Below are 20,857 nucleotides of genomic sequence, written 5' to 3' on the forward strand. Positions count from 1 at the left end.
TAGGCTGATCTAATATAATTAGGGGGGGGAGGCAGAAAACCACTAGACACCAGGGATACATTTTTTTGTTTGTTTATTTGTATTTTTTTATGTGTGGGGAGCGACCCCTTAGGTAAGGTTTGCTCCCCAAGGGGGCAAATTGTATGTAGGCCATTTCTGCCCCCCTTGGGGGCAGATCGGCATATTTTTGTTAGGCCAATCTGCCCCCAAAGGGGGCAGAAACCTCTAGACACCATGGATGTGTGTGTGTATGTGTGTTTTGTTTGTGGGGGGCAGCCCCTTGGGCAAGGGTCGCTCCCCATGGGGGCACATTACTGTTGGCCATAACTGCCCCCCTTGGGGGCAGATTGGCCTATTTTTTGGAAGGCCAAAGCCCACCAGAGACCAGGGAAGATTTTTTTTTTTCAAAATAAGAGGTTGGGGGTATGGCCATACCCCCACCCCAAATAAATGGGGCCAAAGTTGTTCTGCCTACCAGTAGGCAGATTGGGCAATTACCCCCGATCCACACCCCGGGGGGACAGAAAGTCTACTAGATGCCAGGGAATAAAAAAAATAGTGGGGTGGTGGCTACCAACCAGTATGGGCCTGGTTATGCCCCCATCCGAACTGAAGGGGCTAACAGTCTTTCAGTTCTCCCCCACACACTAAAACATCTTATCTCATGGCAAGCAAGAGGACATTTGATTATTTTTGGTTTTTGTTTTACATTTGGGCCATGAGAGCTTGGTCCCTCTCAAAATCATCCCACTTGGAATGGTGAGGGCTGCACTTTTGTTTCACTTTGGGACGCTGCCATGTAGAAAAATCCACAAGACCTAGACACATCTGGAAACTAAACATCTTGTTGATTCCAGGGTGGTGTGCTTCACATGCACCCCGCACCAATTCCTTACCCACAATGTCCTGCAAACCTGCAACTTTGCTGGAAAGCACACATTTTTCATACATTTATGTGATGGAACCTTCCGGAATCTCCAGGAATCCACAAAATTCCTACCACCCAGCATTGTCTCATGTATACTAATAAAAATTCTGTAGCACTTGTCAGCCTAAAAATGATTTTTTTCAAACTGCCCTTTTGAACCCACTTTGGTTCCCCCTCAATTTCGACATGCTTTTGGCTCTTCCCTGTCATAAGCACTTGGCCCACCTACACAAGTGAGGTATCATTTTTACAGAGAGACTGATGGGAACATTGGGTGGTATGACATTTCTCCCGGTGCGGTGATCCCACACAGAAATGTGGGAAAAATTAGATTTTTTAGCTACATTTGAGGTTTGCTGAGGATTCTGGGTAAGAAAACGTTGGGGGATCCTACCAAGTCACACCTCGGGTGTCTAGTTTTCAGAAATATCTGGGTTTGGTAGGTTTCCCTAGATGGCTGCTGAGCCCAGGACCAAAAACACAGGTGGCCCCCCACCCCACCGCAAAAACAGGTATTTTTGTATTTGATAATTTTGATGTGTCCAGATAGTGTTTTGGGGCATTTCCTGTCACGGACACTAGGCCTGCCCACACAAGTGAGGAATCATTTTTATTGGGAGACTTGGGGGAACGCTGGGTGGTAGGAAATTTGTGGCTCCGCTCAGATTCCAAAACTTTCTGTCACCGGAATGTGAGGAAAAGGTGTTTTTTTTAGTCAAATATTTATTCCCGCAACCAGAAGAGTCCAGCAGACGTAACGATATATTGTTTTCAAAAATCTGACATTGCAGGAAAAAGTTACAGAGTAAAACGTAGAGAAAAATTGCTGTTTTTTCACCTCAATTTCAATATTTTTTTTATTTCAGTTGTTATTTTCTGTAGGAAACCCTTGAAGGATCTACACAAATTACCCATTGCTGAATTCAGAATATTGTATAATTTTCAGAAATGTTTAGGTTTCTGGGATCCAGCATTGGTTTCACACCCATTTCTGTCACTGACTGGAAGGAGGCTGAAAACACAAAAAAACGTAAAAATAGGGTATGTCCCTGTAAAATGCCAAAATTGTGTTGAAAAATTGGGTTTTCTGATTCAAGTCTGCCTGTTCCTGAAAGCTGGGAAGCTGGTGATTTTAGCACCGCAAACCCTTTGTTGATGCCATTTTCAGGGAAAAAAACATAAGCCTTCTTCTGCTCCCCTTTTTTCCAATTTTTTGTAAAAAAACGAAGTTTTCAATGTATTTTGGCTAATTTCTTGGCCTCCTTCAGGGGAACCCACAAAGTCTTTGTACCACTAGAATCCCTTGGATGTTGGGGAAAAATGGACGCAAATTTGGCGTGGGTAGCTTATGTGGACAAAAAGTTATGAGGGCCTAAGAGCGCCCTGCCCCACATAGCCAAAAAACGGCCTGGCACCTGAGGGGGAAAAGGCCTGGCAGCGAAGGGGTAAAAGCTAAGAGAAGTTATGTTTTATGGGACTTGTTTGTACTATAATTGCAATAGGCCTGCTAGCCTTCAAAGTGTGTAATGCACTATGTCCCCCAAGGCCTAAATATATAGTTATACTGCATTATTTTCTCCCATTCTTTTTTCATGTGGTTATGCTATCTAAGGGCTGACTGCATGGTTACATGACCATGTTTCTTCCAAATGCTCTTTTTATTGTGGTGTCCTCTAGACACTGTTCTGAGCATTGCAGTCAACATACTATAATATTTGTGGCACAAAAATGTGCCCCATAATGCTTTGCAGGGCAATAGTTTTACAAAACATTTTTATTCATAACTGAGCCAGTGGTGGTCCTAGAACAATGGGACCACCTTCAAAACGCTCTTTCTATCTACATCATCTCTGAGTCCCCACGCTATGTTAGTGGGGACCCCAAAATAATGGACCCCTCCCATCATTCACTGTCTTGTAAGCTTTCTCATTGCTACAACTGTGGTTTTACAACTGGGTTAAGTTTTATTTTAAAGGCCTTATTTGTAATATCATTGCCATAGGCTTGCTAATCCTAAAAAGGCCTTCTAGGGGCTAAGTATTTGGTTACACTGCATTACTTTCTCCTGTATTTTTTCATGGGGTTATCCCCTCTTGAGGTCAACAATATATTTACATGGCCATTTTTCTTACAAATTATATTTTGAGCATCACAGTCTAATGCCAAAAATATATTTCTGATAAAGGTTTATATGATAACTGTATATGTTTTAATAATCTCACTTTATTACAATTATGCTAATATTTCAGGCCAATTTAACATCCTTATTACACTATGACTGTTTGAACACTCATGACATGTTTGGGTGACCCTTCTAGTTTATTTCTGTAGTTACACTTTTGTGGCTGTCTTGTGTCTTTTTTGTGGAATTGTGTTAGCCACCCAGCAACTCTGATGGTGGGGTGGTGAAAGTGGTATTGTATTGGAATTAGCATGGCAGATTTAAATTAGGATGCTACATGGCAAAATTTTCGATTTTTTTGCTGCAGATAGAGAAAGAAGTTAAATGGAAGTGCTTTGGTTTTATGCAGGGCCACTGGAATTATATGGCAGGAAAAGACGAAATTATGAGGCAGGGTTGACCACTATATGTGGCAAGAATAGTCCAGTTATGAATTCACAATGCCAATAACTCTAACTCAAGTAAATGCAAGATCTATTGCATTGCAAATGCTTGTTTAAAAATATTTTCTGTTACGGATGAGGCGAGAGAAATCCCACTAGATCATCCCTAGGTTGATTCGATTTAATCTTTTTGCGGACTCACTTTATTTAATTTTGTCATGGTATTTTACTCTCCACATGGTTGAAAGTTGGGGGCCTTCTCGAGCCAACATCCTGCGATTGTGGGCAAATCACTCAGTCTCCCTTAGCCTTAGATCATGAACGTGTCCTTGTGTAATGTAGTTAGTGCTCATGTAAAGTGCTTCAATACTTTCGCATCGAGTTCGCGCTATGTACAACTGCAAAAAAAAACAAAAAAAAACAAGCATTGGCATTTATTAATCTGAAAACACAAGTTATCTCTCCTTGAGATTCCGAGATACACATCTAATGCTTCTCTGCTTTGAATAGGAAGAAGAGACATTCAGGAATGCTTCAGAATAAATGTTGCAAAGATTGTTGACCTTGGAACTTTTACAAAATGTCCTAGTTTATCTTCACCTTTTCCTATCTAAAATGTATGTACCATACACAATAAGATATTATCACTCTACACAAATACAGCCATGTTGGAAAATCTGGGCAGAATATTTCTCTGCTAGTTTACCTTTTGAAAAACTTTCTGTTCATAGTGGCTACTTTATGTTGAGCGTAACTATTTTGTAAAACAAGGATAAAAGTTATGTTTTCGACCAGTTGAAAACCTGCAAAGAATACAAACTTTGTGGAGTTGGGAAGTTTGCCAATGACCTTCATGAATTTGAAAAATAAAAAATAAATGCATTGGCAAAGTCAATAGGCTTGGCTTTGGAGAGGGCGTCATGGTTTATTTATTTGTTTAAATGCAAAAATATGAAATAGAAATGAAAGTTTCAACAGAATAAGGGTAAATGTTGCCAACTAAAGGTAGGGAGGTATAGGTTTTCAAACAAAAAAGAAGTAACAAGCATTGGTATTGGCATTGGCAAAGCCAAAAAGTCTTACCTTTGTAAGATCCATTGGCTTTGTTGATGCGTTTTTAGCCATGTTGTACAGCTACACGGCTGCCCTGCAGCATGACTGAAAGTAAAACAAAAAAGGTCTATAACACCGTCAATGCTGGTTGTGGCATAACATTTTTGTTTTCTTTTAACCTTGCTTCACAGATGTCGCACTGCTATACAACATGGTTAAAAAAACTGACAAAACTGACAAAGCCCAATAGCTATACTATTTGGCTTTGTCACTATTTTTGTTAAGCCATGTTGTACACCATTGTGTGTGACAGTTAACAAAATAGTTGTATCACACAGCCAGCGTTGCCAGCGTCAATGTGATTTTTCCCTCTTTCAGCCATGCAAGACCTATTGGTTTTGTCAGTGCTTGTTTTTTTTGTTTTGTTTTTTGCAATGTTATATATTGCATACTTGACCCGATGGTATTGAAGCACTTTACATGAGCACTAGCTACTTTCCACAAAGTGACTTCCATTTTTCAGGCGTAGGGAGATTAATGGCCTCATTGCAAGTTTGGCGGTCATGATACCTTCAAACTTGCGGTGGCAGTTGGACCACCACGGCTTTGGCAATCTGACCACCAGATTATGACTTTGACAGTCAGACCGCCAAAGGTCCGCCGTCCTCGCCAGGAACATGGCTCCCAACAGCATGACAGTAGTCGGGCTTGGAACCAGCCATGGCGGTGCTGAATTCAGCGCCGCCTGGCTGATTACAGCCCCTCTTTCCACAAGCCTTTTCATGTCAGAGAGCCATGTCATGGGCAGTGCAAGGGCACCCCCTGCCCAGCACCTTTGGAATGAGCACTGTCTGTCAGCCCGGCTGAAACATTGTAATACGCTCAAGGGAACGCTATGGCAGTGGCGTCCTCCCCGTGAGTTTGACGGTCTGTGGTGGGACCTCCAAACTCTTAATGAGGCCCTCAGTGAATTGCCCAGAATCATAGAACACTGAGCTGATGCTGAAATTCAAACCGGGTTCCCCAGGACCAAAGACAGCAGCTTTGGCTGTATATACACAACCTCTCCCCCAGTTGGGATGAAGGAAGAGATTTAGGCAGATGGCAGCCTTATGGCCTGACCGCAGGCTGGTGGAGGACCTTGAAGAGCCACTAGCGGATCGGAATCAGCACATCTACTGCCAGTGACAACTTACCTCCATTCCAGCGCATCTTTAAAGTGCCCACCAGTGTGTGGAGACCTTGGGGCACAATCACACAGGTGACAGAATGGCGCCTGAGAGGCCTAGTCATGGAAGCACAGCCCAGTTGTGATTCACATGCCTCAATGGAATTTCTGTTATACATGCCGACTTGAAGGCGCTGACCCCCAAAGCGGTCTGTAGCAAGACCGGCAAAATAAAACAGCTGCCACTGACCAATGAAAAGAAATTAGAGAAATGAGGTAATGACGACGCCAACAAATGGTAAGCAATGGGTGGGCTTTATGCCCTTCTTTGATTTTTTTTTTTTCTTTTTTTGAGGAACAAAAGGTCTTGGAAGCAGCAGTCCATGCGCTGTCTCAGGGGATGCCTAAAAAGCGCACTCCTTCTGAGGCATCTATGCTCTTGTGATCAGAGCAAGAAAGCCAATGGATGAAGTGGCCTGACCCATTGCCCCATAATGTATGTTTTGGTGGGTGGTAGAAAAATGAGAATTACCCTTGAACAGACCATTGGATGAAGAGGACTGACCAAAAGCCTCTTTGTATACATTTTATTACAATTCTTTGAAAACATTAGGGTGGTGAGAAGGTTGAAGCTGTTTCTAGGCCAGATCTAAAAATGTAACTTCTTACTGATTCATAAAACGAAGCACATGGATGGCTTTATTATAATATAATTGTATATTATACTGAATTCCTAAGAAGAAGTTCTGTTTTCTGTGGAGCAATGTTCATGAAGTCATGTTTTTGGCCATCGGCAGGTGCTGAAGACTGTGGTAGGACCCTAAGTGGTCATTAGTGTGCCAAACCTTATATACAAACACAAATACGTGCATACTCAAACACATACACAGATACTTACAAGGCTGCATCATTCGGAGGAAGACAACAAATTAAAGAGCTGAAACACTTTTTAAATAAACCTTACAAAACTAGAGCGTGATTATGGCTGGTTCTAATTGGAGAAGGGACATCTTTGAGATTGTTGTGGTACCCATCTCTTGGAATCATTGACGTCACACTGGAGCACCAGGTGATCTGCAGCTCCTTCGCTTGTCATGGTGCTCATTTTCCCATTTGCAGCTGCAATGATTCTGTTATTTGCTGCTGGGATGCTGGCTGCAAAATCCAGAGACAAGTTGTGGTTTGCAGTTAGAGGCTGAAGTAAAAGTGTATTATAGTCATTTAGACCCTCTTTGGGCATTATCCCTTGCTTGGTGATGATGGATTTCTGCAGCTCATTTCTTGTAAATGGTGACTTATAATTATCTTCTCCTTAATTAGACTCTGACCTTGATTTGGGTTCCTACTTTAAATTACTAGAAAGCCCTGGACTGAAATTATGGTCTCACATGTAGTTCATTTAAGAAGCCTTTGGTGCTTTTAGTTTCTGTGAAGTTAGACTTTCCACTCAGGCCTCTTCTGGGTATCACTAGGGGATGTCAGCCTTTTATGGATGTTTTAACTCGGGGACGTCTGAAGTTCTGCAGTTTTATCCTCATAAAGTAAACGTAATCCATGCAAAAACATCTGTATTTCTGTAGGCGGGGTGATTCGGCATAAACCTTAGGCACATGTGTACGTATGTGGTATATATAGTGCGCACCTAGCCAAATGGCAGCGGAGCGCTGTACACGGTCAATAATAAAGTCAGTGATTGTTAGAAGCCATCGCTGAATTGAGGAAGGTTAATGCACTGTGATGTAGTGTTCTTTAGAGAGATCTATCACCAACTCTTTCCTAAATTGGGTTAGCGTAGGAGCAGTGCTGGTGGATACAGAGATGCTGTCCCAAATCCTGGGCACAGAGATGGAAAAGGTCTGCTGCTCTGTTATTTCTTTCCACTCTTTTGTCTGCACTTTAGGTTCCTACTACCCCAGTGGTGGACTGGCTTAAAAGATCATCCCAGAATAATATGTGCAGAGGCGTAACAGAGTCCCCTGCAGCCCCTGTGGTGCAGGGCAGCCCCCAAGGTTTCTTGTTTGGAGGGGGCCTCACTCTCTAAGCCATGCAATTGCATGCTAGCAGAATGCGTTCAGTGGCATGAGTAAGAAATAAAAGCTCTGGAGAACCACTTTGCTTTACCAAGAAGGCCCCTGCAGTGGAAGGGGATGGGCTTCCGTTCAGAGGGCCCCCATTGAGCTCATTCTGTTGGGGGGGTCATCATTTTTCTTTACGCCACTGCTCATGTGGATTCTACAGGTTGCTTGGCTGTAAAAACAATTTGGCCATGGCCTTACAATAGTATTCAATATGAGAAAGGGCAGTGCTTAATTTGAGCCAGTTGTTCCTGATGAGACCCACCAGCACCCATTTTTAATTTATTTTTCTTCACCAGGCATTTCTCCAAGGGCAACTGGTACATCTGGCACTCAAGGATTCTTTCAGCCAGCAATGACAGCCCATGGATTATTTTTGCCCATACCGGACAATGATATTTAGTTTTCCTTTCCCTGGCAACAGCCTTGATCAGCTGGTCACCTTGCGAGAAGCCCTTTAGGGAACACGCCTACATTACTCTGTCTTCCTCGGGAAACAGCATTATTAACAAAAGCAGAACCACAGAAGCCTTTATTCAGAAGGCTTTACAATGAAACAGTCTTTACAACAACTGTTTAACACTGAAATATTTTACCACCAGTATGCCTATACCAGGGATGCCTTCACAACATATTAAATTCCAAAGGCATGACTGGTAAAGGCATATTCATGGTTAAAAATTTACATGTATTCATACGTATTTTACAAGTAAGTATTAAGTGTTTATATATATTCACTTAAAAACCAAAAGTTACAGGGGCGTTCTAGTTTGGCTCACATTTTAAATGTACAAAACCAAAGACATTTATCTGTCTCACCTATCTCAACTAACTGTAACTTGTCCCCTTAGGTAACTATAACTCACCCCTCCCCCCGACATGCATAGCTTTTTCATCAACAGTTTTACTGCAAATATTACATTGATATTATCAGTGATGTTATCGAGGATGTCATGATTGCTGTAATTTGTGGGGTAATTAGCAATGCATGGCGATGGCGCGAGTTCTAGTTACCTTAGGGCACGAGTTATAGTTACTTGCGATAACTATAGGTGAATTTTTATGGTTGGTATGTTTCCATAGGAAAAGCGTGTTTTTTGACGCCTATATCTTCAGCACCATTTGACGAGTATTCACAATATTTTCCAAAAAGTATGCTGGTGATTCTTATTGCGAATGGGAAATTTCAGGATGATCTGTTTAGTGAGGGATGAGAAAAAGGAGGGTCAAAAAACGTGTGTTTCCCATGTTATTTCCCATAGGAGTTTTGAACACGACTATAGCCTAAATGGCGGTACTGAATTAAACCAACTTTGGCAGAAAGATAGCTTTCAGTACGCAGATTACCCTTTCAGTCATTTGGTGTAAGTGCGTTCAGTAGTTTTTTTTAGATATTAAAGGGAAAAAACATTTGTAAATCTAGGGCTGCGGATCCACCTGCGGCCAGGCCCTGAGGCCAACCCCCTATAAGCACCCAACCTTGCACCGTGCACAGCATTCCCCCATGCATGGCAGGGGTTGCCCGCAGGGCCTGGCCTGCAGCCACCCTCCTAACCACCCTACCTTATGCTGTGCATGGTCCTCTGGCCACGCGCTGCGTCAGTTGGCAGCAGCCGGTCTCTCTGTGTGTGAGAATAGGTGTGAGAGGGTGTATATGGGGTGAGAGTGGCTGTGAGAGTCTGTCTGGGTGGGAGAGTGCATGCATCAGTATCTTAGTGGGTTCCTCAGTGTCTGTGCAGCTCTATGAGTGGGTGCATGATGGTATTAGTGGGTGTGTGAGTGGGTGTGTGAGGGTCTGAGTAGGTTTGTGAGTGGGTGAAGGAGGGTCTGAGTGGGTTGTGAGTAGGAGAAAAAGATTGAAAGAGACAGAGAGAGACAGAGAGAGAGAGAAAGAGAGGGAGAGGGAGAGAGATAGAGGCCCTCATTATGAACACGGCAGTCGAAACCGCCGTGTTCGTGCTGGCGGTCTTTCTAGTGTCCGCCAGCTCCCCCGGAACCCCGCCGGCCGTATTGTGAACATTCCTCTGGGCCGGCGGGTGGAAATATTGTTTCTGCCCGCCGGCCAGAGAAATGCCTGGCTGGGACATTGACGGCGGTTCCACATGGAGCCGCCGCCAATGCCTCTGTGCGTCGGGTGCAGCTGCACCCATCGGGCAGTGACCTGCGCGATGGGGCACTGCACAGGGGCACCCCGGGACATATCAGGAGCCGGTGCAACCCTTCCGCCAGCCTTTCCCTGGTGGGGAAACCCGCCAGGGAAAGGCTGGAGGCTCAGGGATCGTTATCCGAGGGGCAGCACCGCTGCCCTGTTGGACAATGATCCCGACAGCCGCCAGGCTGCCTGATGAAGGCAGCCTGGCGGTATGGGCTGCCATGCCGGCTGGCGGGTTTTACCGTCACCACCGGCATGGCGGCCCACGCCGCCAAGTTCATAATGACTGCCAGAGTTTTTAGGCTTTGATGGATGATGTACTTAAAATGAGATATTTCTGGACAAATTGAAAACAAAATGTACTTTTCAGTTAAAAAGAGTGAGATCACCTTTCAGTATTCACCTTAAACGTTTGCAGTTTAAAAGAAATTACAGGAGGGAAATGATCTTGAGCACACCTGGAGTAGATCCCTCAACTGTCAGTGTGATCATCTGTGACCTTAACCATTAGGCCACAGGTGACTCCTGATGGACTGTTTCCAGACATACCTATGATATGCAACCAAAACATGCGAGAGGAAAGATATGTGAATGTTCTGTTACTCGGAAGGTTTAACAGTAAAAACACTACTAAATAAACAAACACACTTCAAAGCGATACTAGGATTTGTTCCTTCAGCCTACTGAGTGACACTACAACAACGTGACATTAGGCCAGCAATGATCTATTCTGCTCTGCATCCAAATGTAACTAATAACATTAGTACCAAACATATTGCTAGTCTTACTCTTTGAAGTCATTGCATGGAGAGACCATTGCAATGACAATCTCTCCTTCTCTCTTCCATCTCTTTATGGGAAGAAGAGAGAGGGGTAGAGTGTGACAGGACTGCGGGGGGATCCTGAATGCTGCAAGGTCCTAACCATCTCCCGGCATCCTGCATGAGCTGGCATTGCTCCCACAAGCAGAGAGCTGCTTTAAATAGCAGCTCCCTGCTTGTGGGAGCAATGTTTTCACATATCTTCCCTGCGCGCATATTTGTGTGCAGGGTAGACAGATGAAAAGTCCGCTTTCTGACAGCAGGAGTTGTTTGACTGCTCCCGCTGTCCTGCTGTCACAAAGTGGACTTTGTTTGCTTTTGCTTGGTAGGAGCTGTCAGCTCCCACCAAGCAAAAGCAAACAGCTATGACCCGTGGGTGGCACCCCAGGACATATCAGGAGCCAGCCCTGGCGGGGTGGCGGTCCCCCAGGGCCATCACTGGCTCCTCAAGGGGTGCTGTTGGCCCCCCTCCAATGTTACACAGGGTGGTGGTCCCCGGGGCACGGGGGCCTGACACTGACTCACTGACCCCTTCATTCTTTTTATTATAGCCCCGGGGAGGTGGCAGTCCCTCGGGCTGTGGAGGGGGAGGGTCACGTAGCCCCCACATTACTTATTCCGTACAGCCCCAGGGACATGGTGGTCCCCAGGGCTGCAGAGGGGTGCGGGCTCCCCGCATCATATTTCTGTATACCCCAGGGCAGGGCCCCCTGCATCCTGTTTGTGTAAAGCCCCAGGGAGGTGGTGGTCCTGGGGCTGCTGGGGGGCCACGTGCCACCACCCCACATGAAATTATTTGCAAGCCCTGGGGATGTGGCATTCCACAGGGCTGCGGGGTGCCAGATGGCCCCGCAAACATAATTTTTGTTGCCCCGGGGGTGTGTGGTCGTCGGGGCACCGGTGAGGGCAGGCGGCCCTCCCACATTAAAAAGCACCCAGGGGCTGTATATAAAAGATGCGCTGGAACCTGTGCTTGTTTTTTTTTTTTTGTTTCCCGGATCCGCCGCAAATCACAGGAAAAATTTAGAACAAAATGCTTTTTAGCCCTGGCGGGGTCCATCTGGGACCCCCGCACAAGAGCTAAGGAATCAGGGTGACTACTCTGGCCACTTGTCTTTTTTTTTTTTTTTTTTTTTTACTTTTTTTTGTGGGACTCGGCTGATGCAGAGTCCCAAGATGGCTTTTTTTGGGTGGTAATGGTATTTTTTGTGTTTAAAGTGGGTACAGGTTTTACGATGGCAATGGGGATTTTAGGGTTTAGGGTATTGGTTTTTGGGTGGCAAGAGTAATTTTAGGGTTAAGGGAGGGCATGGGTTTTTTAATGGCAAAAGTATTTTTAGGGTTTAGGCGGTATGGGTTTTTGGGTGGAAACAGAATTTTTTGTGTTTAGGGTGAGTGTAGGTTTTGTAATCGCAAGGGTATTTTTAGGATTTAGGGTGGGTACAGGTTTTTGGGTGGCAAGGGTGATTTTATGGCTTAGGATGGGAAGGGGTTTTTGGGTGGCAGGGGTATTTTTAGTATGGATATGGGTTTTTGGGTGGCAATGGAATTTTTAGAGTTCTAGTGTGGGATTGGGTTTTTGGTTGGTAAGGACATTTTTAGGGTTTGGGGTGGTTATGGGTAGTAAGGGAATTTTTAGGGTGTAGGGTTGATATGGGTTTCTGGGTGGCAGGGAAATTGTTAGGGTTTTAAGGTGGTATGGAGTTTTTGGGATGTAAGGGGATTTTTGAGGTTTAGGGTGGGTATTGTTTTTTGGGTGGCAAAGGGATTTATTTAGGGATTCGGTGGGTATAGGTTTTGGGATGGCTAGGGAATTTTTAGAATACAGGGTGGTTTGGGTTTTTGCGAGGCAAGGATAATTTCAGGGTTTAAGGAGGGTATGGGTTTTTGGATGGCAAAGGCATTTTTAGGGTTTGTGGGAAAGGGTTTTTGGGTGGAAAGGAATTTATAGTGTTTAGGGTGGGTATAGGTTTTGGGATGGCAAGGGTATTGTTAGTGTTATGGTGGGTGTAGGTTTTGGGATGGCAAGGGTATTTTTAGGATTTAGAGTGGGTGCAGGTTTTTGGGTGGCAAGGCTAATTTTATTATTTAGGATGGGTATGGGCTTTTGGGTGGCAAGGGTATTTTTAGGGTTTAGGGTGGGTATGAGTTTTTGGGTGGCAAGGGAATTTTTAGTGTTTAGGGTGGGTAAATTGTTTGGGTTGGCAAGGGTATTATTAGGGCTTAGGTTGGGAATAGGTTTTGGAATGGCAAGGGTAATTTTAGGGTCTAGGGTGTTATGAGTTTTTGGATGCAAAGGTAATTTTTTAGGTTGTAGGATGGGTATGGGCTTTTGGGTGGCAAGATACTGTAAACCGCTAAGCCAGTGACCCTCTAAAACAAATAAATTGTATTTCACAGGAGATCATCGCTTTGGGTCACCCCACAGTCGCAGAATGTCTGGCCTTCCCCTTGGGGGTTGAGTGGGGAGGGGGGGGGGGCTACAGGTGCGGGCTATAGCCGTATGCTCTTTCCACCGGAAGCAGGAGTATTCTACCAATATTTTGTTTTTTAAACATAGTGCTTCAAGGCACGTCTGCTGCTTCTGATCGAGCGGTGTTACTGTCAAGCAATTAAATGGTTCGCAGTATACTGACTTTGCAAGGAGGAAAGGCTAAGTAGGTCCTGCTGGGATTGAAGCTCGTGACCTGCACATTATGGCAGACGTCAGTGGTAAGTGTTAAACTCATTGAGCCATCTTTCCGTGTCCTACTGAAATGCTGGGAGCTTCTAATGTCTTCGTCCTTCCACATAATCTCTTTTTAGAAAAGATCTGCAGGCACGTCATCGAAAAAAAAACTATCGCAAAGTTTGTGTCCAGTAATTTTTAAGTTACATAAAGGTGCATTCACAAATCTGTGGTTATTTACCACGAAGAGTTGGGTTTGAGGGATAGGTGCAGAGATGTGTGTGGCAGACGTTGGAATCTCTGCACTGACAACTGCACTCAGTCAGAGGAGAGCTCGGAAACATTTTTTTTCATTTTAACGACAGGCTCTGTTTTAGATTCTTATGCAGTCTGCTGTGTGAAGCTGTGAATGGCGTCATTGTTCAAGTAGTTCTGCCCAGCTTTTTCTCTTGATTTTTCCAAAATATTCAGCAAAATTAAAACGTGGAAGAAACCCTGTTGTACTCTTAAAGGCGTATTCTAACTCAGTGGGCCCCATAGGCGTAATATCCACCGTTGTTATCGTTTAAATGTGTCCTAAATTACATATATATATATATATATATATTTGTATATATATATATATATATATATATATTTATGGGTGATCGGTCGTCAAGCGGGGGCCGAGTAAAAGGGAGGGGTCCCAAAATGCATTTTCCCATTCATTTCATTTTTCCATTGGGATTTTGAAGAGCGATAATTCAGAAACCAATGGATTGAATCACCCAAATTTGGCAGAAAGCTAGGGCCTGGCCAAGAAAGAGACCTTTTTGGGATTTGGTGTAAATCCGTTCAGTAGTTTTAGAGAAATTAAAGAAAATCCAAATTTGTATATATAGGGACATGAAGGCTCCCAAACCCTCCTGATCTGACCTGATTGGCTGCCAATACTTCAACAAGGAAGTGTTGGCAGCCATGATGGGACTCCGCTTTAGCCAAGTCCCCCCCAAAAATGGAAAAAATAAGAAAAGGAGCCATGGTAGGAACACCCTGACCCCTTCTTAGCTCTGGTGGTGGGGTCCCAGAGGGACCACCTCCCAGGGCAAACAAGTATTTTTTTTAATTTTCGGTGGACGTCACCGCGGATCCATCAAAAATTGAAAATAAAAATCAATTGCGGGCTCCCACACTTGTTTTTAATAAGCCCCCGGATCGGCCAGTTCCTCTGGGCATTATCATTTTAATGAGCCACCTCCCCGGGACTACAAACAAATTCAGTACGCAGTTGCCACCCCGACCCCCCACCCAACCCCCCTCTCCCGCAGTCCCAGGGACCACCATCTCCCTGGGGTTTTAAGTAATATGATGCAGGGGTGCATGGCCTCCCAGCTGCCCTGGGGACCACCACCTCCTGACTGCTCCCACCAAGCAAAAGCAAACAAAGTTCACTTTCTGCAAGAGAGAGCTGTCAAACAGCTCTCCTTTGCAGAAAGCAGAGTTTTCATCTGTCTTCCCTGCACACAAATATGTGGTGTGCAGGGAAGACAGATTAAAATATTGCTCCCACAACTAGGGAGCTGCTGATAAAAGCAGCCTCCTGCTTGTGGGAGCAATGCCGGCTCCCACAGAATGTAGGGAGCTGGCTAGGACTGTGTGGGCCATGAGGCTCCCCCCACGGTCCTGTCACTCTCTCTCTTTGTCTGTTCCATCTCATAATGGGATGGGGAGAGAGAGAGAGAGACAGAGAGAGAGAGATAGTCATTGCAATGGTCTTTCCATTCAATGACTATAACAAAAGTCACCCTTGGCATACTGGTTAAGGTCACAGACCCTCACATTGAAAATTGAGGGTTCTAGTCCAGGTGTGTCTGTGTTCATTTCCTTATTTTAATGTGTTTTAAACTTTAAAAGTTTAAGATTTGTACTGAAAGGTGATCTCCCTCTTTTTAACTGACAAATATTCTATTTGTCCAGAAATATCTCATTCTTAGTATATCATTCACCAAAGCCTAAAAAATTCACTCTCTCTCCCTTTCACTTTCTTTATCGCTCTTCCAATTTCTCTTTTTCAATCCCCTTCTTCCATTCACACACCCACTCAGACCCTTACACACCCACTCACAGACCCACTCACAGACCCGCTCAGACCATCGTGCACTCTCACACCCTCACACACCCACTCATAGACCCACTCAGACACCTACTCATAGACCCACTGTCCCCCGCATACACCTTGTCACAAACCCACTGAAACCCTCAGGCTCCCACTCACAGACCCACACAATGAGACACCCACTAAGACACTTATGCACCCACTCTCACAATCAGACAGACACTCTCACAGACACTGTCACCCCCAGATGCACCCTCTCACACCTATTCTCACATCGAAAGAGATGTGCTGTGGCCAACTCCTACCGCGCATGGCCAAAGGGTCGTGCGCAGAGTGGGTTTAGGGGGTTGGCCACAGGGTCTAGCCGCAGGCCAGCCCTGTGAGCAGCGGCCGCCGCACAAGGCCAAAGGCCATGCATGGCGGTGGGTGGATTAACCTACAGTAATGAAAATTATTTTACATTAGAAAAACCATAGAAATTCACTGAAAAAAACAAAGGTTACAGGGACGTTATAGTTAGGCTCACATTTTAAATGTACAAAACAATAGAAATTCACCTGTTATAGTTATCCCAAGAAAGGGCGCAAGTTATAGTTGTTTTAGAGCATGAGTTATGGTTACTTGAGTATCTCTAACTATAACAGGTACATTTCTATGGTTTCGTAAGTTTAAAATGTGATCCTAACTATAACATGCCTGTAAGCTTTGTTTTTTCAAGTGAATTTCTGTGTTTTAAAAAATAATTCTATTTCCTAACTATAATGTCCCTGTAACATTTGGCTTTTTTCAGTGACTACATATATATATATATATTGGCAATTCAACAATAGAATTTTACATAGCAAACACTGACAAACCTAAAAGGTTGGCAGCAGACAGAGTTATTGATTTTCCAAGTCTTGTTTTTAATTGGTGGCCCTTTAGAATTCCAGCCTAAATCCCTTTCCCCCCATTCAGCATATTTGTATTTATGTTACTAGACGTCTGGCAGCCATACGGCCTCTTTCTATTTGACCACAAAGCACTCCAGGTGCAGTGCTTTGCTGGTTTATGTCGACTTTTAAGGATGTAAATATTTATCTTGTGGTTGCTGGAGTTCCATTCATCTGTAGGGAACTAGAACCGAGCAGGCTTCAATGGAGACAGGTAGCATGAAAGGGAAACCTGCACATACTGAAAACCTATAGAGAGAGTCTGTAGAGTAAATATGTCCCTGTTAATCTTCATCAAGGTGACCTTTAGAAAGACCCATCACCTGGTTTATGTACAGCCCTGACAGCAGCACTAAGACCACAGTGAGATGATCTCCACCCATCCTTTCTGGGTACCACCGTTTCAGCCACTCTTTCCTGCTTCATTGGCCACAAATTCAATGGCATCTTGTGGAGCTTTGAAGAACTCTCTCTGTTTGAACTTAATAGTAGTGGGTAGACTTTCTGAGACCTCCAGGATGTGGTCCCATCATAGGTCCTCCAAGAGACAAAACCAAGGCCCGGGAGAAATAATGGAAATATGGCTGAGGATGCATGGGGGCCACACCCAAAAGTATGGAGGATATCTCTGTACATGTGTAATGTATTTGTTACGTGTTCAGATACATTAGGCTATGAAAATCCCTCAGTGGAGGGTGAGCTTCTTTGCAGGAAGAAATGAAGAACCTCTTGGGGTTTCTATAAGCAGTCCTCACATTATATGCTCAGTTATTGTTCCTGTCTTTTTCTGCTTGCCTTGTTTGTTCCTGCACCCCTAGAAAGGATTAGGGGTGACCCACCTGTCTTGTTTGCTCTTCATTCATAACACAGCTTTCACTTGACTTTGGGGTGCACCCAAAGTGTACCCCTAAACACAGTGGAGGAGGGATAATGCCTCTGCTCTTCTCCGGGTCGTAGGTCATAGGTTGACCAGTGATTGTTGGCAGCTGATGTTAGGCAGTGGGACAGGCCTGTTAACTGGTAACCCTGTATGATAAAATTTGTTCTGGGGTTTTTCACTGCCCATGTCTCTTCCATGTTGCATCGAAGAGAGCCGTGTGCTAAATCTGTTATTGTCCTTCAGGATCAGTAACTCCAGCCCATGATTGAGGTACCTTGTCCATGTGCACTGTGAAAAGCAGGTCTTGTCAGACATCTGTAGAACGTTCACTTTGAAGTCATCAATTCGGCACGTTTAACACGGAATTCTAGCTCACAGAATTACTTGTTCAATAAACCTCTAAGCGCACCAGTTGATAACCTAGACACATTTGCTTTAATGTTAAAAGTACCTTTAAAAATGAATGTTGACTTCTTCTTAATTCCGTGGTATGAGAAGTGGGATGCCTGTTGTACATGTTTACACACTTAACTAGGGCTCGTTCCCTGTCCTCAGAAAGACAAAGGAAGATCTCACCTAACTCCAGGGCATGTGGTTTCTGTTCAGACCTGTTAGCTCATTTAGGAAGTCTTAGATCTTCCTTTGTTCTTGCCTGGGATCCCTGTGAAAGAGGTCTTCGCTCACAGCGCCTTTGGCACCACTCTTTTGTGCTCTTGAGCGAACAATAACAAGACGCCTCTTGGCGCTTTCCGTGCGCCGTTTCAACACCTTCCAAAGTAGGGAAAAAAGATAACCAAAGAAAATTGACCAGGGAACTTAATTGGTGGACAATCCACGCTCGAGTGCAGCACAATTAATTTGGTTTCACCACAATGACGGACGTCGTTGTAATAAGAACAACACGTTCAGCACCTGGTACTGGCTGGTGTGTGTGGTACCAAATACACCCATAATGGGAAGGCAGAGGAATGCATTATCCATCTTTCCTGCAAAGCCTATGACACCTGTAGGAAGCTGGCCTGGTGTGTGGTGGACACCTATGGTGTTGTCACCTTATACCAGGTCCAGGTATCCCCTATTAGTGAAGTGTAGGCGGTGTCTAGAAGCCAGGGTCTCTAGAGGTAGCTGTGGATGAGCAACCAACACTTATCTAGGAGACATGCAAAGCTTATGCAATACCACTGTAGACACACAGCAACATATCACACATGAAAGAACCACACAGTGTTACAAAAATAAAGTTACTTTATTATAGTAACAAAACACTAGAATACTTACAGGCAGTTCCCCCCAACTGGAGATAAGTACACAATAATTAAATACACAATAGCAATCAGAAAGGTGCATAGAAACAACAAGCATTGGCAATACTTAGTAAAAATAGAGAGGGCCCTGGGGGAGGGCCAAACCATGTACTAAGAAAGTGGAATGCGAGATACAGTCCCCTACCCAAGGATATGGATTGTTAGAGCGGAGCTGGAAGAACTAGAAATCCCAAGAGGTGAGTACCTGAGTGACCCCCAGCGACCAGGAGAGCAGAGGTAAGTACCTGGTCTCCCCGGGCGAGCCTGGAGGAAACCAAAAGTGGATTCTGGCAGAAGAGGACCTGAAAGAGAAGAGGACAGAGTCCAGTTCATGATGGAGTGTCCGGTCGTGACAGGAGCCACAACCCGCCCTTCTATGGATGCAGAACCAGGTTGATGGGGGAAGAAAAAGACCAGCTGTGCAGCGCAGGAGCTGAAGAGGAGTCCCTGGAACAGTGCAGATGGTGTCCCATATTGGTTGTCAAGTCACAGATGGTCAGTAGTACAGGAGAATCACCAACAAGCCTTGGCAAATGCAAGAGGAGCAAAAGAAGTGTTGCAAGGCTGAAGAGGACCAACGAGGCCCAGGGGACTCGACCCTTGGAGGGGAGTCGAGGGTGATCCTCAGCAGTTGGTAGAGCCAAAAGAAGCAGTCGTAGCCCCAACAAGCAAACCACTGACAGCAGCCACAGTAAGTGACAGTGAGGCCCTGTCAACACACCTTAAGAGGAGTCCCACATCGCTGCAGCAGTAGAGAGGAGACTGTGCTTTGCAGAAAGAAGTTCTGGGGGCAGGAGCTACTGGGAGCCTGAAGATCCCTTAGAGCAGGAGCAAACAAGCCTTGGTAGCTGGAAGAGTCTTGGTGCACAGGGGTACTGTCCTGCAAGGACAGGAAAGGGCTTACCGTCTCCCAGGTTGGACAGCAGGCAGAGAGGACGAAGGAGACCACTCTAGAGCACCACCTGTGATGCAGGATCCACGCAATTCCGGGGGAGAGCAGATCCACGCAGCCGGACGTCAATGCAGTTGGTGCCTACAGATGCAGAGGAGGGACTCCTTCACTCCAAGAGAGATTCCTTCTTTCTTCTTGGTGCAGGTTGAAGTCTTGCTGACCTCAGAGGATGCACAGCTGGGGAAATGTTGCAGTTGGAGCCAGAGAAACAATATTGTAAAGCAAAGTCATCGCTGGAGTTGAAGCTTTTTCAAGTCTTGAAGAGTCCACCTGGAGGAGCTCTGGGCACAACCCCTGGGGTGGTGATGGACAGGGGAGTGGTCACCCCCCTTTCCCTTGACCAGTTTCACGCCAGAGCAAGGATCAGGTGTCCCTGGTCTGGTGCCAACCGGTTTATGCTAACCAGTGGCTTGGGAAGGCTACCCCTCCCACACCATGTAACACCTATTTCCAAGGGAGAGGGTGTTGCCTCGCTCTCCCACAAGACATCCTTTGATCTGCCTTCCCCTGCCTGAGCTGGTTCAAGCAGCAGCAGAGCAGAAACCTGTCTGAGGGGTGGCAGCAGCACGGGCTGCCCTGAAAACCACAGAAGACTGGTAGGAGCAATACTAGGGGTCCTCCAAGGAGCTCCCAGAGTGCCTGGAATCCTACAACCAATACTGGTAGCAGTACTGGGGTATGAGTCCGACATGTTTGATACCAAACATGCCTATGTTCAGAGTTACTGTTATGTAGCCGTCCAGTACACAGATAAAATGGCTTCCTCGTACTTACCTAGTCCAGTGCAATGGAAATGGAGTTTGTAGGTCACCTTTGCTCATGCAGGGGTGCCCTCACACACAGGGACCTGCACCCTGCCCTCTGGCTCTGGGCTAGGAGGGCCTACCATAGGGGGGACTTACAGTGACCTGGTGCAGTGACCTCTAGTGAAATGGTGCATGCACTGTTTACCGCAGGCTGTAATGGCAGGCCTGCAGACACATTTTGCATGGGCTCCCATGGGTGGCACAATACATGCTGCAGCCCATGAGGATCCCCTGGTGCCCCAATGCCCTGGGTACCTAAGTACCATATACTAGGGACTTATAAGGGGGCACCAGTATGCCAATTGTGGAGTGCACAAAAGTCCTATGCAACCAAATTTAGAGGGAGAGAGCACACTCACTGGGTCCTAGGCAACCAAATTTAGAGGGAGAGAGCACACTCACTGGGTCCTGGTTATCAGGATCCCAGTGAAAACAGCCTAAGTACACTGATAGCAGGC

The 20,857-nt window shown here is 45.3% G+C and overlaps 1 protein-coding gene across 2 annotated transcripts in view; it reads left to right on the forward strand.

Annotated features, from left to right (window-relative positions):
• RALGPS1 (Ral GEF with PH domain and SH3 binding motif 1) overlaps positions 1-20,857 on the forward strand; it is a 1,336,836-nt gene that overhangs the window by 499,466 nt on the left and 816,513 nt on the right. The window lies entirely within an intron of this gene.

The sequence above is a fragment of the Pleurodeles waltl genome, chromosome 6, assembly GCF_031143425.1.
Source record: "Pleurodeles waltl isolate 20211129_DDA chromosome 6, aPleWal1.hap1.20221129, whole genome shotgun sequence".
In the NCBI taxonomy this organism is placed as follows: domain Eukaryota; kingdom Metazoa; phylum Chordata; class Amphibia; order Caudata; family Salamandridae; genus Pleurodeles; species Pleurodeles waltl.